The sequence below is a fragment of the Homarus americanus genome, unplaced genomic scaffold (assembly GCF_018991925.1).
Source record: "Homarus americanus isolate GMGI-L3 unplaced genomic scaffold, GMGI_Hamer_2.0 scaffold19117, whole genome shotgun sequence".
Classification (NCBI taxonomy): domain Eukaryota; kingdom Metazoa; phylum Arthropoda; class Malacostraca; order Decapoda; family Nephropidae; genus Homarus; species Homarus americanus.
The window spans coordinates 4,611,394-4,630,175 of record NW_024754704.1 but is presented as its reverse complement, the minus strand read 5'-3'; the positions used below and the strand labels follow the sequence as shown (position 1 = coordinate 4,630,175).

At 42.2% G+C, this 18,782-nt stretch overlaps 1 protein-coding gene across 1 annotated transcript in view; it reads right to left on the bottom strand.

Moving 5' to 3' along the window:
* The window catches only part of LOC121856047 (sprouty-related, EVH1 domain-containing protein 2-like), a 58,722-nt gene that overhangs the window by 19,689 nt on the left and 20,251 nt on the right, over positions 1-18,782 (bottom strand). The window lies entirely within an intron of this gene.

The following is an 18,782-nucleotide window of genomic DNA, read 5'->3' as shown; positions in this document are numbered from 1 at the left end:
GAACCAGACGGTATCAAACCTGCTTTTAAAGTGTGAAGACGTCAATGTTGAGTCAGAGACGGTGGGTGTCAGGGCTGGGATGGGGAGGTGGGGGACAAGGTAGGGGAGAACACACAGGATGAGGTAGCAGGCCAGGTACCACTTCTCCACATATTGGAAACGTAAAAGCAGATACGATAGGGTGGGTCCTTGCCCATACTACCCCCCCACCTTAACAGGTGGTGGTGGTGGTGGAGTTGGCAGCATAGGGGTGGTGGTGGTGGCAGGCTACGGTGGCGGCGCTAGTGGAGGACGAGGGTGAGGGTGCCTTCAATCCTATGTAATGAATGAGGGAGTCTAGGCGTCTGAGAGGGACCACACACACACACACACACACACACACACACACACACACACACACACACACACACCTCATAAAAAAGCTCACATGTTGTGCTCATTAACCTGTGATTATTTTGGGGTGCAGGAGGAGGGGGGTGTGAACAAGAGACAGTGGGTGACCAGGTGAGAGGAGAGGAGGAAGAGGTTAAGGAGCATCGTGTGATTTCAACAAATTACTTAGACTGTGCCTGAGTGCCTGTCCTACGCTTAACACCCACGTCAAGTACACTATCCTGATACACGTCAATAATAATAATAATAATAATAATAATAATAATAATAATAATGTGTAAGCAATGTGTGTGGTATGTGTGCGAGTGAATAGCGTGTATTAATATTGAAACAGTTTATTTAAAAATAAAAGAACACAAATGCAGAGTGAATAATAATAACATTAACATGGCTGAGCCAGTTGGGAACCTGAGCTCTCTTTGGGCACCTGACATATACTGTACATTTATCCCAAGGAAGCATAATATAAACATTTAGTATCATCTGAATAGTACACACACATGGCAGGTAAGAATACATCAGAATGTTGCCTGGTTATTACTTCGTTAAGTTATATCATTTACCTAATTGTTTTACATTTATATTATAATATAGACATTTTACAGAGAGCTTACATCTGGGTTGCATCAAGGTGGAACAAGGGACAGAACCACCTGTTATCATAAGCTTGTCGAAAACATAATTAATACAATAGTATCACCATCTACCTGACAATTCTGATAATGGTTTTGCTGGAAAAATAAAGGTAGAAATATAAAGTAGATATTACCAAAATATTAATACTAAGACAATAGATATATTTTTAGAGATAATTTAAAGGAAGGAAGTATTCTTTATCTGATAGTGTGTGTATAAGTTACACACCTCACAACAATTTATTGAGTCTCTGGACTGAGAGGATATGACAAATAATGATAAACTTATGAGACGATGTTAAGATGTTTGTATATAAACAAATATACCAAGAAAAAACAAACAAACTGAAACCAGATTCCAGGAGACATCGCAAGAATCCAGACTCTCAATCTCTTGTAACGCCAGAATGTATGTCACATTTAAGTAACACACACACACACACACTGACCACCGAACAGACACTCTGAGCTCCTCTCAGAGCAGCTCAAATAACTGTTGTTAGTCTACACAACCTCCCTGAACCTCCTCCCACCGAATATCAACAGCCCCAGTTACAATTTATTTAGGAAAGGAACAGAACCAGTGTTAACAGAGGTGAACAGGTATGAACAGGCTTAAGCCAAGAGAGAACAACTCAATAGTAATAGTCATTCCCGTTAACTCACACAGTGAGGTCCCAGGTACCAGTGATAACGCCCTCATGAGACTCCAACAACAACCACCGATAAAGAACTGATGGGACCAAACCTCACCATAACACCATCTCAGAGGAATTACACCACATGTCCCTCATAACACCACATGTGAGGAATTACTACACCACGTCAAGTCCTCATCACACCATCTGTGAGGAATTAACACACCACGTGAGGTCCCTACAACACCATCTTGAGGGAATTACTACACCTACGATGCATCTCATAACACCATCCAGAGGCCCTCATAAAGCACACCATCTGTGAGGTAATTACATACATGAGGTCCCCATAACACCATCTGTGAGGTACATTACACCACGTGAGGCCCCCTCATAACACCATCTGCAATGAGGGAATTACTACACCACGCCAGGTCCCTCATAACAACATCTGAGGAACTACAACACGAGTTCCTCCCAACACCATCTGGGAGGAAGCATTACACATGAGTTGCTGTTCAACACCTACATTAATCTGTATGTTCACTGTATATTCCTTTACCTTTTCTAATGAAGACTTTGTTAAACCACCAACGTATGTAACAAGTCATTTATGTCCATGTATATTAGCTTCAGAATTTTTTTTCAATAAATGAATATTATTATTACATGGACGGACGATGGATAAATGGGACAATATATGAATGTTGAAACCAAATAAAAGAGAGGCGTCTACACCCAGTCAGAGGTAATGAAGGTAGAGTTTGGACTTAAGAAAGAACAATTTATTTATTATAACGTAAGCTTTCTACACACCAATATACAAGTATTTTATAACCCATTATACATCTACAGCTAATACTATCTTTTTATGTATATATGAAGCATGTATGTTTTGTTATTCTTTATTTATAGTAATTTTGTATTCTCCACCGTCTCTAGTGAGGCGTTGTGGTGTGATATGTGGACGGGTGTGTCAGCCTAGACCAGAGGAGTTGACACATCCTTCAAGATTATTACAACACATTCCAACTTCTTGTTGGTTCATTCACATCCTCTGTCACTCTATTATTGATCACAATCGTCACCACAGACACAGTTACCATATATAAATACACACCCGTCACTACAAACACCCGTCACCACACACACGTCATCATATCATTATAAACTATCGTCAACAATACCTTCCTATATTTTCACCGACTCATCCAAACCTAATCAAACCTAAACCAATCCTAACCAAACGCTAAGTTAACCACATAACCCTAACCTAAGCCTATAACAACCTCTATACCAAAAATATCAGTAAAAAGCAATGAACAACAAACAACAAACAAACAACAACAATAAACAAACAAATAAATAAATTAAACAACAACAACAAACAAACAACAACAACAACAACAACAATAAATAAACAAACAAACAACAACAACAAACAAACAACAACAATCAACAACAAACAAATAATAAACAACAACAACAACAACAACAACAAACAACAACAACAAACAACAACAACAACAAACAACAACAAACAACAACAACAACAACAACAACAACAAACAACAACAAACAACAACAACAATTAAACAAAACAAAAACAACAACAACAACAACAACAACAACAAACAACAGCAAAAACAAACAACAACAACAACAAATAACAACAACAAACAACAACAACAACAAATGAACAACAACAACAACAAACAACAACAACAACAAAATACCAACAACAATAATACAAATAATAATAATGATACCAAGAATAATAAAATAATATATAAAAACAATACAAACAATTATATATTCAAAATAGAAGGCCATTACTACTCACAAAATGACTGAACTTAAAATGACTTAATCCTCTCAATATGATGACTCTAATCCTTTACTACGTTGATTTAACCCATTGAGTACGATGGGATCATGCTAAAGAGGTTACCACGGAGATGTGTGTGTTCGTTTATTTACCTATAAAAAGAGATTATAGAATCATACCCCAGCTTATTTCACCTGAAGATTAATTCACCTAACCTGAAGGGGAGAGAGGAGAGGTGACAGGAAGGGAGGCATGGGTAGCCCCTCCCACACACACACACACACCACCGGATGCTGCACCACACACCCGCCCACCTCCAACACACACCCCACTCCAATCCAGTTCATATCTCACTTCACCACCCTCAAACACACTACAAGACAAAATAACAACAGAAATAAAAGCTATGTAGTATACCTAAAAACAAAACACACACCTGTCACCACACACCTGTCAACACAACACCATTACACTACACACCTGTCATACAACACAACCCTGACACAACATACCTGACACACAATACACCACACACACACATACAAAGGAAACTTCAATCAATATATTATCAAGTAATGGCAGAGAAGGAAAACAACTTACTACATATAAAACCTTCATTCATAGAAACTCAGTCACCAAGTCAACCTACGATACTCAGGTCGGTAAACCAACAATAACAACTGGTATTTGTGGCCACTATGGGCGCTAGTTAAGGATGTACAACCATACATAAGAAGAACAACAACATAAGGAGTCTGCAATAGGCCGGTTGGCCTGTGCATGGCAGCTCCTGTCGAGAGTTACTACCACTCTCATCATCCATGAATCTATCTAGCCTCCTTTTAAAACTTTCCAGCGTTCCCGCACTTACTACATTGCTAAGCTTGTTCCACTCTGTCCACCACCCTATTTGTGAACCAGTTCCTTCCTATCGGACTCTAAACCTAAACTTATCCAACTTGAATCCGTTGCCCGAGTCCTATCCTGCTCGGATATTATAAGAACTTTATCTCTATCCCTTATAGATTCCTTTCACCCACTTAAATACTTCTATCATATCTCCCCGCACTCTTCGTCAGCGAGGTAAATCACAGGAGTCTTCTCTCCTGTACACCGGTATCATAACTTACTCGGTATTTACCTTGTGTTACTGATAATGTACGGTACCTTAGTGTTGTGTGTGTGTGTGTGTGTGTGTGTGTGTGTGTGTGTGTGTCCAGGCATACACAGTCAGTCACAGATTTGATGTCAGAATAGAGTTATTACAATTATATTGTTATATCAACAAAACTAATAGTAGCCAGGATAATAACCGCACACATTACATCCTGTGACCTTTAACTAAGCAGAGTGACCTTGACCTTCCACCCAGAATGTGATACTGAATTAACACTTTATTTCCGTGTGAGATGAAGAGTCAACTGCTAGAAAGGTCGAGCCACATGAAGATTAGACACCCTTAGACCACATGAAGAATAGACACCTTAGACCACATGAAAAATAGACACCCTTAGACCACATGAAAAATAGACACCCTAGACCACATGAAGAATAGACACTTAGACCACAATGAAGAATAGACACCCTTAGATCACACGAAGAATAGACACCCTTAGACCACATGAAGAATAGACACCCTAGACCACATGAAGAATAGACACCTTAGACCACATGAAGAATAGACACCTTAGACCACATGAAGATTAGACACCCTAGATCACACGAAGAATAGACACCCTTAGACCACATGAAGAATAGACACCCTTAGACCACATGAAGAATAGACACCCTTAGATCACACGAAGAATAGACACCCTTAGACCACATGAAGAATAGACACCCCTTAGACCACATGAAAAATAGACACCCTTAGACCACATGAAGAATAGACACCCTAGACCACATGAAGAATAGACACCCTTAGATCACACGAAGAATAGACACCCAGACCACATGAAGATAGACACCCTTAGACCACATGAAGAATAGACACCTTAGACCACATGAAGAATAGACACCCTAGATCACATGAAGAATAGACACCCTTAGACCACATGAAGAATAGACACCCTAGACCACATGAAGAATAGACACCCTTAGACCACATGAAGAATAGACACCTTAGACCATGAAGAATAGACACCCCTAGACCACATGAAGAATAGACACCCTTAGACCACATGAAGAATAGACACCCTTAGACCACATGAAGATTAGACACCCTAGATCACACGAAGAATAGACACCCTAGACCACATGAAGAATAGACACCCCTAGACCACATGAAGAATAGACACTTAGACCACATGAAGAATAGACACCTTAGACCACATGAAGATTAGACACCCTCGGATTACATTAATATTGACACCCTAACTTAAATCATCTTACCGGTAAACCTTTCATTACGGTGAATTACATAACACAGCTTCACAAACTGGGGAGTACAGCACAATGTAATTACCATTTTCGTCTCTTTGTCAAATTGAGGTTTATTATGACCTGAACTGTATCAAAATATAAAGCAAAACGTCGGTGTGTTAACTCAACTGTATCATATTTAAACGTTTGTGTGTTAACTGATCTGTAAGTATGTCAAGTTATCTTTGTTGAAGTGAAAGAAGTATCAGTTCCTCTTAATAAAAACTACTCCCACCAAACCCTCAATGAACAGGAGAGATTTACCTGTATATAGTCCGGGTTATAAATACCAGCAGCAGCGGCGGTAAAGAACTAATACAACGGCGTGTTCAAACGGGAGCAGGTGTGCGTGTTGACAGCTGTGAACATCGGTCTCAATAACGAGTACACACACACACACACATACAGGGCGTAGGGTCCGCGCTACAGGTGTTCATCGCCACGATTAGCAATTCAATACATGGAGGAGCAATGTGCTTTGGAGGCCTGCATACAATGTACAGACGCCAGACGAAGACCAATCACATTCCACATTAACAAGTAGCACTGTATTCTGAGTGACCCGCAAACACACACAATGATCAGGTGAAGACTAATAGACATCTGGGGACATTCACACATACATATTGTTTACTGAATAAGGTGTGTGTGTGTGTGTGTGGATCATGAGTTACACACTGGCAAGTTTCCGGTGGAGCAGTGAGTTATACTGTATATCGAGGCGGGTGTTGTCAACAAGTAATAGCATAGTGTGTGACGGCAGTACTGTGCGTTACTGACACCACCATGATCTACAACCACTGTGACAATCAACGACTATCACCACCCACCAAGGTCAACCCAATGAGAGAGAGAGAGAGAGAGAGAGAGAGAGAGAGAGAGAGAAGAGAGAGAGAGAGAGAGAGAGAGAGAGAGAGAGAGAGAGAGAGAGAGAGAGAGAGAGAGAGAGAGAGAGAGAGAGAGAGAGAGAGAGAGAGAGAGAGAGAGAGAGAGAGAGAGAGAGAGAGAGAGGAGAGAGGGAGAGAGAGAGAGGAGAGAGAGAGAGAGAGAGAGAGAGAGAGAGAGAGAGAGAGAGAGAGAGAGAGAGAGAGAGAGAGAGAGAGAGAGACGCCCATAGATCTAGTTTCACACTGGTGTCATGGACAGCGTACATTAAGCCTGTGTGTTCCCGCCCCTGCATCCGACCTGACACAGCACCCCCCTCCTGCCTGTGTGGCCCATCCATATCACAGGTCGAACTCTGTTAATTATACATATATGATCACGAAGAATGAACAAATTTCTGAAGGCTATAAATCTGAGGACAAGGAATACAGGTATAAATAAGTGCTCGCTCACTCTCTCTCATACTCACTCTTCTTCATCAACCCAAGTGTTCATGTGACAATATTAATTCTGTAACTCTTCCCAAGAACAGGATCTTCCCAGAGCCACCTGTCATCTGTGTGTGTGTGTGTGTGTGTGTGTTTGAGGCGGATTTTTCCCACGACAAACATCCCCCTACTTCCCCTACTTTCTGACTCCTACTCGCTGTGTACTTCACACACACAACTATAAATAATATACACTACTATGTTACCTACAACCCATAACACAGAGTAACAAATACCACCATGAGATACAGTATAAACAAGCACAACAAATACTACCATCAGATACAGTATAAACAAGCACAACAAATACTACCATCAGATACAGTATAAACAAGCACAACAAATACTACCATGATACAGTATAAACAAGCACAACAAATACTACCATCAGATACAGTATAAACAAGCACAACAAATACTACCATCAGATACAGTATAAACAAGCACAACAAATACCACCATGAGATACAGTATAAACAAGCACAACAAATACTACCATCATGAGATACAGTATAAACAAGCATAAACAAATACTACCATCAGATACAGTATAAACAAGCACAACAAATACTACCATCAGATACAGTATAAAACAAGCACAAACAAATACTACCATCAGATACAGTATAAACAAGCACAACAAATACTACCATCAGATACAGTATAACAAGCACAACAAATACTACCATGAGATACAGTATAAACAAACAACAAATACTACCATCAGATACAGTATAAACAAGCACAACAAATACTACCACCAGATACAGTATAAACAAGCACAACAAATACTACCATCAGATACAGTATAAACAAGCACAACAAATACTACCATCAGATACAGTATAAACAAGCACAACAAATACTACCATGAGATACAGTATAAACAAGCACAAACAAATACTACCATGAGATACAGTATAAACAAGCACAACAAATACTACCATGAGATACAGTATAAACAAGCACAACAATACTACCATCAGATACAGTATAAACAAGCACAAACAAATACCACCATGAGATACAGTATAAACAAGCACAACAAATACCACCATGAGATACAGTATAAACACACAACAAATACTACCATGAGATACAGTATAAACAAGCACAACAAATACTACCATGAGATACAGTATAAAACAAGCACAACAAATACCACCAGATACAGTATAAACAAGCACAACAAATACCACCATGAGATACAGTATAAACAAATACTACTATGAGATACAGTATAAACAAGCACAACAAATACTACCATGAGATACAGTATAAACAAGCACAACAAATACTACCATCAGATACAGTATAAACAAGCCCAACAAATACTACCATCAGATACAGTATAAACAAAGCAACAAATAAATACCATCAGATACAGTATAAACAAGCACAACAAATACCACCATCAGATACAGTATAACAAGCACAACAAATACTACCATGAGATACAGTATAAACAAGCACAACAAATACTCACTGAGATACAGTATAAACAAGCACAACAAATACTACCATCAGATACAGTATAAACAAGCACAACAAATACTACCATGAGATACAAGCACAACAAATACTACCATCAGATACAGTATAAACAAGCACAACAAAATACTACCATCAGATACAGTATAAACAAGCACAACAAATACTACCATCAGATACAGTATAAACAAGCACAACAAATACTACCATGAGATACAGTATAAACAGCACAACAAATACTACCACTCAGATACAGTATAAACAAGCACAACAAATACTACCATCAGATACAGTATAAACAAGCACAACAAATACAAGAGCTATATTTAAGACAGCTATAGTCAGTGCCAAGCTTCCCCTGAACGCTTGCCATCGTGTCATCTACCTGAGGCTCGCTCAGGTGTGTCAACGTTGCTCTCATAATGAATGATGTCATACTGTAAAAAATATGTATGTACAAAATATATATCAGTTAATAGATGTAAATAAAATAATAACCAAATATAATGTGTGGATAGATGTTCCTTGTTAATGTGTGGATAGATGTTCCTTGTTAATGTGGATAGTTGTTCCTTGTTAATGTGTGGATAGTTGTTCCTTGTTCATGTGCGGATAGATGTTCCTTGTTAATGTGGATAGATGTTCCTTGTTAATGTGTGGATAGTTGTTCCTGTTCATGTGTGGATAGTTGTTCCTTGTTCATGTGTGGATAGTTGTTCCTTGTTCATGTGTGGATAGTTCCTTGTTAATGTGTGGATAGATGTTCCTGTTCATGTGATAGATGTTCCTTGTTCATGTGGATAGATGTTCCTTGTTAATGTGTGGATAGTTGTTCCTTGTTCATGTGTGGATAGTTCCTTGTTCATGTGTGATAGATGTTCCTGTTCATGTGTGGATAGATGTCTTGTTCATGTGTGGATAGATGTTCCTTGTTAATGTGTGTGATAGTTGTTCCTTGTTCATGTGTGGATAGTTCCTTGTTAATGTGTGGATAGATGTTCCCACTATGTGTGGATAGATGCCTTGTTCATGTATAGTTGTTCCTTGTTCATGTGCGGATAGTTGTTCCTTGTTCATGTGTGGGTAGATGTCCTTGTTCGTGTGTGGATAGTTCCTTGTTAATGTGTGGATAGCAGGTGTGGGTGTGGCTACTGTTGTTGGTAGGATAGTGGTTCCATTCCCACGGTCTGCCGGAAGCTGCCGTCCCATGCTGGCGGAAGAGATGGCCCACCTTCCACAACCCGCCACCACCCATCCATCCACCCACCCATAACCTGGCCACCACCCATCCACCCACAACCCGACCACCACCCAACCGGGACACCCACAACCTAACCACCACCCATAACCTGACCACCACCCATACACCCAGCTACAACCCGACCCTCCTCCCACCCACCCACATTCACATCATCATTATTCCACCCACCCCTACACCCTCCTCCCCGGACCGCTACACAAAACCATCTCCAGATACCGAAAATGGCTTCCTCTTGAATGAACTACAACCTCCTTCCCTCTCACCTCCTCCTTCCGACACACCTCATCCCCCTCTATGACACGCCTAACCCCCCACCACTCCCTACCCCCCACCACTAATAAAAACACCTTCGTCGGGTCGATTCTCCATTCATAAACAAGGTCACATGCCAGACACTACCATACACAGTAACTCCTCTGTATAAGACGCTCCCTTTACCTCGTCTTCCATCCCTTTCCTCCGTTTCTCCTACTCCTCTTCCCTCTGCCTGTTCTCTTCTTCCTTCCCTTTCTCCTTTTCCTCCCTCCTCTTTCACCCCTTCCCCTCTTTCACCCCTTCCCCCTCTTCACCCCTTTCTCCTCTTCCTCTCCTCTTCCCCCTCTTCACCCCTTTCTCCTCTTCCTCCCCCCTCTTCACCTTTCTCCTCTTCCTCCCTCCTCTTCTCTTCACCCCCTTTCTCCCCTCTTCACCCCCTTTCTCCTCTTCCTCCCCCTCTTCACCCCCTTTCTCCTCTTCCCCTGCCCTACACAACGCCGCTGATCTTCTCTCCGTTATAAGTCCTGTGTTTCACCACAGGATTAACAGCAGGTACAAATAAAGAGTTAATGAAAGCTAATAAGGTAACAAGACAGTGAATTACGGTGATGTTTAACCTGGATAATATTCTTCAACTACATCAACATCAACTATTCAACATTAATTAATAAACATCAGTAACTCAGCATCAATTCCTTAACATCAATCACTCAGCATCAATAACTGAACATCAATAAATTAACATCAATAAATTTACATCAATAACTCACGCGGATAAAGACATATAAAGTATATCCCGGTAGTCAACATCAATCACTTAACCAGGATATAAAACTTTTTACTTTATTTTATTTCCATCTACTGTATTAAGGCTGGAACAACTTACATAGAACTAGGAATACAGACAGACGGATAGACAGAGATAGACGGACGGGCGGACGGACAGACAGATAGACGGACCACAATATGCCTCCATACAAATCCTTTATGTAAACCTCGTACTTAAGGGGTTAAATCATCATACCAAAGGGGTTGTCATCGTACTAAAGGGGTTAAGTTATCGTAGTAAAGGGGTTAAGTTTTCGTACTAAAGGGGTTAAATCACATCATGCCGAGGTTATTGTCGTACTAAAGGAATTTGGTATCCTAAAAGTTAGTCATCTTACCAAAGGGGTTAAGTTATCCCATAATAGTTATTGAAGTTTTGACAAATCTTGAGAGAGAGAGAGAGAGAGACCACCCGCCTTCTGACGTGACCTCAACAGACCTCACCCAAGTGCTACTTCCTCTCGCCTCAGGTCAAAAATCTCAACTGGAGACTTAGAAGGGAGAAGGGTAGATGGGGAGAGACGGAGAGGGAGGGAAGGAGGAAAGAAGGGGGGAGGGAGGAAGGAATCGTAGAAGGGAAGAGAGAGAACATAAGAAAATAAGGAGTCTGCAATAGGCCGGTTGGCCTGTGCATGGCAGCTCCTGTCGAGAGTTACTACCACTCTCTATCATCCATGAGTCTATCTAGCCTCCTTTTAAAACTTTCCAGCGTTCCCGCACTTACTACAAAGTTGCTAAGCTTGTTCCACTCGTCCACCACCCTATTTGTGAACCAGTTTCTTCCTATCTCCCTCCTAAACCTGAACTTATCCAACTTAAATCCGTTGCTCCGAGTCCTATCCTGCTCGGATATTATAAGAATTTTATATATATCCCCTTTATTGATTCTTTTCACCCACTTAAATACTTCTATCATATCTCCCCGCACTCTTCGTCTTTCTAGGGAATGCAAGTTTAGTTTCTTTAACCTATCTTGGTATGGTAGGTTTCTTAGTCCCGGAATCATTTTTGTCATTCTTCGCTGCACCGACTCCAGTGAATTGATATCCATTCTATAATAAGGGCACCAGAACTGAACCGCATAATCGAGGTGTGGCCTGACTAGCGCAAGATATAGTTCAATAAGACCTCCGCACTCTTATTACTTACACTTCTAGATATAAATCCTAATACTCTGTTTGCCTTATTTCGAACATTAACGCACTGTTTTCTAGGCCGTAGGTCCAGGCTTACAAGTACCCCTAAGTCAGGACAGGGTAGGGTAGGGTAGGGTAGGTGACAATCACAGCTAAATGGATCAGGTTTACAGAGCATTATAATTAGTAGAGTTACTGAATACTTATAATAGTTCTCTAAGCCAATAATAATAATAATAATAATAATAATAATAATAATAATAATAATAATAGTAATAATAACAGGTAATCATTATCACACAGTGGGTCACAATCTAGAATAATTCACTATGAACATGTCAGAGTCTGGATAGTGATTCTGGATATTTTCTTGGGGGGGATCAAGGTTGTGGTGTGGATATGGGTAGTGAGGGGGCGGGTGGTGTGGATGATGTGGATATGGGTTGTGTTGTGGACGTGGGTTTTGTATTAAGCATGGGTTGTAATAAGGGGCATGGACTGTCATAGATGAATGGTTTGTACTGTGCGAATGGTTTGTACTGTGGGCATCAATTACAACGTGAGCATGGGTTGTGAAGGAGTGTGGGCATGGGTTGTGAAGGAGAGTGTGGACATGGGTTGTGAAGGAGAGTGTGGGCATGGGTTGTGAGGGAGTGTGAGGGCATGGGTTGTGAAGGAGAGTGTGGGCATGGGTTGTGAGGGAGAGTGTGGGCATGGGTTGTGAAGGAGAGTGTGGGCATGGGTTGTGGAGGAGAGTGAGGGGTGTAGGAGAGGCACTTTACCCCCCCCTCCCCCCAGTAACCAGAGCCCAAGGAAGGGGTGGTGGTGGTGGTGGTAATGTGAGGCGACTAATACCAACACACTGCTTGCTACACTCTATCACAGCTGCCAGCCTCCCTTTGTATTGATGTACACACACACACACACACGCATACAGACACACATACACACTTAAAAGTTAACTCAGAATTATCATCAGAAATACCATACAGATTTAGGTAACAAGTCCACCAGTTGGCCATAAACATGTGATTACTCTTGAAGATATTGGACGGATTTTCTTTAAACCTTATGACTGAGAAAATGACGGTTAGGTCAGGTCGATGTTGACAAAGACTGGGTAACTGAGAAGCCCATCTGACCCGATACTTTAGGCCTAGGAGGCAGCTTCTGTGAGGACCCATCAACACACAACTGACTAACACACGGTACAAAGACCTTAGGTTAGGTGAACAAGAATACCCATCACGCCATTGTACACGTGAATGATCCTCCCCCAGTATGAAGGCACAGCTGTTGCGGAAAATAAATCAAGCTGACGTCACTGCTCCGTAGGGTTGACCTTCAGGTTATAACACCGTGAAGAACAAACAATAACATTCTCTTAATAAACGACTCAAACACGACCTAGGAAACCATCTCTATCATCGTTTTGGCGGTGAGTCAGTCATTTGACTTCAACTTACTGGAGTGTTTGACGGACATACAAAAGGTCTTGTTAGTGATGTGTATAAATTCATCGTTCATGCCCCTCACCATAAAAACCATATAAGTATCGTAGCTTTTCTCCATATGGGCACCACATAGTCACTTTCACTACCTGCCTAACAGTAGCAATACTTTCACTGCCATCTGGCTTTCCAACCACACCCTATACACACACGATGCTGCTCTACTACTACTACTACTACTACTACTACTACTACTACTACTACTACTACTACTACTACTTTTTTTTAACATGGCCTCCAGCCCCCCCCAATAGCCACACCTTCGCCGCCATTTTATTACCTTAATATTAAATATCCTAATACATAAGTAGTTATCCTGTGTTGAATTAGTTGAGCCGCAGATCTATGCGGCATTCAGTGACTGTAGCCTCATAGTCAATATCTGCAGCAGTTGTCGGCATTGGGGCAGAAGCTCTCGTTCCCCTGAGGCAGAGCAAAGCCGACCGAAGGAGAGAGAAAGACAGTCGACATCTCATCCAGGCTGTAACATAACTTCTGGGCTGCTGCTTCTGTTCGGAGATCAACTCCGCGAGTCTGGAGTAGAAACATCTTGCACTTGGTCCCATCCCACCAGAGGTTGTGAACACTAGAGGAGTGAAGCTGCCTTGATCAACGTTTTGAATTCTCTCCCCATATGCCCTTCTCTTGTCGTTCTCGGTCCTCCTATGTGCAGCATCGAGAGCTAGGTTACGGTGACATGCGGCCATGGGATCAAAAATCCTGATGTCGAAGAAAGCTCGCTGTCCCCGCTTCGAGAATCCTCGGGCTTCGTTAGATGTGTTTGAAGTCCTATGTTGGAAGATCTCACCATCCAATGGAAGGAGGGTCGGTTCTACCATGACATCCCGGCAAATTTCCTTCAACATATTTGCTGTGAGGTCCCTTACTTCGTCATGCCTCATGCATATGAAGCCCCCTTTCTTGCACACCATGGCGTGATCGACGTCATAGGAAGAGCCACACGCATTGGGAGGGCAAACCTTCTACTACTACTACTACTACTACTACTACTACTACTACTATTTACTACTACTACTACTACTACTACTTTTTTTTAACGTGGCCTCCAGCCTCTCCCAATAGCCACACCTTCGCCACCATTTATTTACCTTAATATTAAATATCCTAATACATATGTAGCTATTCTATCTGTGTTAAATTAGTTGAGCCACAGATCTATGCGGCATTCAGTGACTGTAGCCTCATAGTCAATATCTGCAGCAGTTGTCGGAGTAGGGGCAGAAGCTCTCGTTCCCCCGAGGCAAAGCAAAGCCGACCGAAGGAGAGAGAAAGACAGTCGACATCTCATCCAGGCTGTGACATAACTTCTGGGCTGCTGCTTCTGTTCGGAGATCAACTCCGCGAGTCTGGCGTAGAAACATGTTGCACTTGGGCCCATCCCACCAGAGGTTGTGAACACTAGAGGAGTGAAGCTGCCTTGATCAACTACAACTACTACTACTACTACTACTACTACTACTACTACTATTACTACTACCACCACCACCGCTTCTACTACTACTACCACCACCACCACTGCTACTACTACAACTACTACTACTACCACCACCACCGCTACTACTAATATACAGTAGCGGTCAAAACACCCACGAAACAAGACAATAACTAGCAATTACGTGTGAGACAGGCATGTGACCTGGTTTAAACTCATTACTGTTTTATTATAGTTTACATGACATAAAACAATAGTATATTAAATAAAACTTAACAGAATAGTACAGTTATCTCCTTAAGTTATAAAGCTATACTAGGGATGAGACAGCAGCCATACCTGCAGTTACCTCCCTCAAAGGTCACGTCAACTCTACCAGACAGACAGAGAGACATAAACAGACAGACACAGAGGCAGACAGACAGGTAACCGTGACTCATCCTACAATACCCAAATATACGTAGGTGCTGCCGTCCTGAGGTAAACGCCAACCTTTCCGGAACACAATCCAGTCAGACCTTTCCTGGAATTCATCTCCAGCATTAAGTTCGTAGAATTATATTTTTGGGGGAGTAGGAACAATCTATGTGTCACCTGTGTTTTAACTTTTTGGTGGTGGTGGTGGTGGTGGTGGTGGTGGTGGTGGTGGTGGTGGTGGTGGTGGTGGTGGTGGTGGTGGATGATGTAATTCAGTAGGTGTGCGTGTGAATGAGTCAAGTTCCTCCACGTGAGTATGTTTTACCGTTCTGACTATTCTCAAAGGTGGAGGACGAGAAAGGTAACAACAACTACTACAGCCAGGCCCGTCCTCCTCCTCTACACACACACACACCCCCACATCCACCAGGTGCTCCCACCAACACACACACACACACACACCAGATCCACACAGGTGCTCCCACTCAACACACACACACACACGACACACCCTACATCCACCAGATGCTCCTTACCAACACACACACACACACCTCCACATCCACCCAGGTGCTCCCACCAACACACACACACACACACACACACACACACACACACACACACACACACACACACACACACACACACACACACACACACACACACACACACACACACACACACACACACACACACACACACACACACACACACACACACACACACACACACACACACACACACACACACACACACACACACACACACACACACACACACACACACACACACACACACACACACACACACACACACACACACACACACACACACACACACACACACACACACACACACACACACACACACACACACACACACACACACACACACACACACACACACACACACACACACACACACACACACACACACACACACACACACACACACACACACACACAATAGCCAACGCCTGAGCCCATAAACTGCTAAAAATAAACCCAAGCACTTTCTTAACACTTAAGAGACACAGACAGACAGACACACTAACGGCGAGGGAATACAAAGAACACTTAAAAGGAAAGTGTTTTTCTTTATAGTCTCTTACTTCTTCATTCTCCTCTTCCCTCCTCTTCTCCTCTTCCTCCTTTCTTCTTCTCCTCCCTTTCCCCTTTCTCTTCCTCCTGAACACACACACACACAACATGAGGTACTACCCCCCCCTCCTCCCAAATAGTTCAACATATTACACCACATAGTACCAACCAATTCCTATATTAACACTAATTACTGGAGGAAATTCTCAACCAATCACCATAGAGAGACTAATACAGTGTAACTCATCCTGACACCCACAACTAACTAGCTGTCTCTCTATTAGCACTGTATCCCACTTGTAATAGGACAAAAACTCACCGAACTAACCTAACCTAATGTTAACCTCAAGTGACACCTTACCTGCCCAGTGAGTTTTTGTCCGTGCACCGCGACAGGCATACCAAGAAAACAAACTTAATATCTTCATGTACTAATCCCTTCCAAAACATTGAAAGCTATGTAAAAAAAAAAAAAGAAGTCCTATTTTACCGTAGATACAAGAAATAACGCAAATATGGCAGAAAATATGAATAATATGACCTAGATTATATTCAAGCCAACACCCTCTTGAATGCTGGGCGGGTCCTTCCCAAAATATGTAGCTAGCCAATCAGGATGGTGGCAGGTGAAATAACTAACCAATCCCGTAGCTACATGGTGGTGACTCATCATGTTAGCTTCGACACCTGTACTCATCCTCACTTACCTGGCAACAATAACAATAATGTACCTGAGAATAATATTGCCAACGGAAGTAAAATTTCTGAAGTTGGTTTTGTATGTAAGTCTTGTTGTATTCCCAGTTAATATGTATACAGTCATAGATTAGCTCCAGTCAGTCATTTTGTGAGGCTATAATCCCAGTCATAGTCCCAGTCATATTATACAGTCATAGTGCCAGTCATTTTCTGTGGATATAACCCCAGTCAATTTATTAAGTGGCGATATTCCCAAACATTTTCACCAGCTATGTATGATGTGTCACCTCCTACACACCCCAGGACTCCCCCCTACACACCCCAGGACACCCCCTACACACCCCAGGACACCCCCTACACACCCCAGGACACCCCCTACACACCCCAGGACACCCCCTACACACCCCAGGACCCCTCCCCCCACTCTAGGAATACTACACTGGTAAGGACAACAAAGTCTTGACGTGTTAAATTGGCAGTCATTACTACGTTACCCAGATTGTCTAAACCAAGGACCCTTATATACCATGACACATACAAATATTGTCAATAATCAAAGAATAAATCATAGTTCAAAGCATTTGTTCATTTCAACCCAAATCCAAAATATCCTGAGAATTGCAATCGTCAAATCTCTCACAAACGTTAAACGATCTATTTCTCAAAAACTTCCCGCGGAGCCCAGTTTGAGAATCACTGGTCTGAACAACACGACTTCCTCTCCGTCCATAAGTGTCATTATAAAACTATATATCATGAACAAGTATATACACGACGGGGGTTAATTAGTACAATGATATATAACGAAGGGAAGTAATGGAAGTTGGCTCAAGCGTCACCATTATCATTATATAAGAGAATTATATAATGTATGTCTGGTATATAATGAAGGTTATTAATACTGGTGGTGAGGGAGGTACAATGACAGAGTTACAGACACCATCTGTACCATGACACCTGCACCAGCTGTACCATGACACCTGCACCAGCTGTATCATGACACCTGCACCAGCTGTACCATGACCCCTGCACCAGCTGTACACCTGCACCAGGTGTACCATGACACCTGCACCAGCTGTACCATGACACCTGCACCAGCTGTACCATGACCCCTGCACCAGTTGTACCATGACCCCTGCACCAGCTGTACCATGACACCTGCACCAGCTGTACCATGACACCTGCACCAGCTGTACCATAACACCTGCACCAGCTGTACCATGACACCTGCACCAGCTGTACCATAACACCTGCACCAGCTGTAGTGCATGACACCTGCACCAGCTACCATGACACCTGCACCAGCTGTACCATGACACCTGCACCAGCTGTACCTTACAACA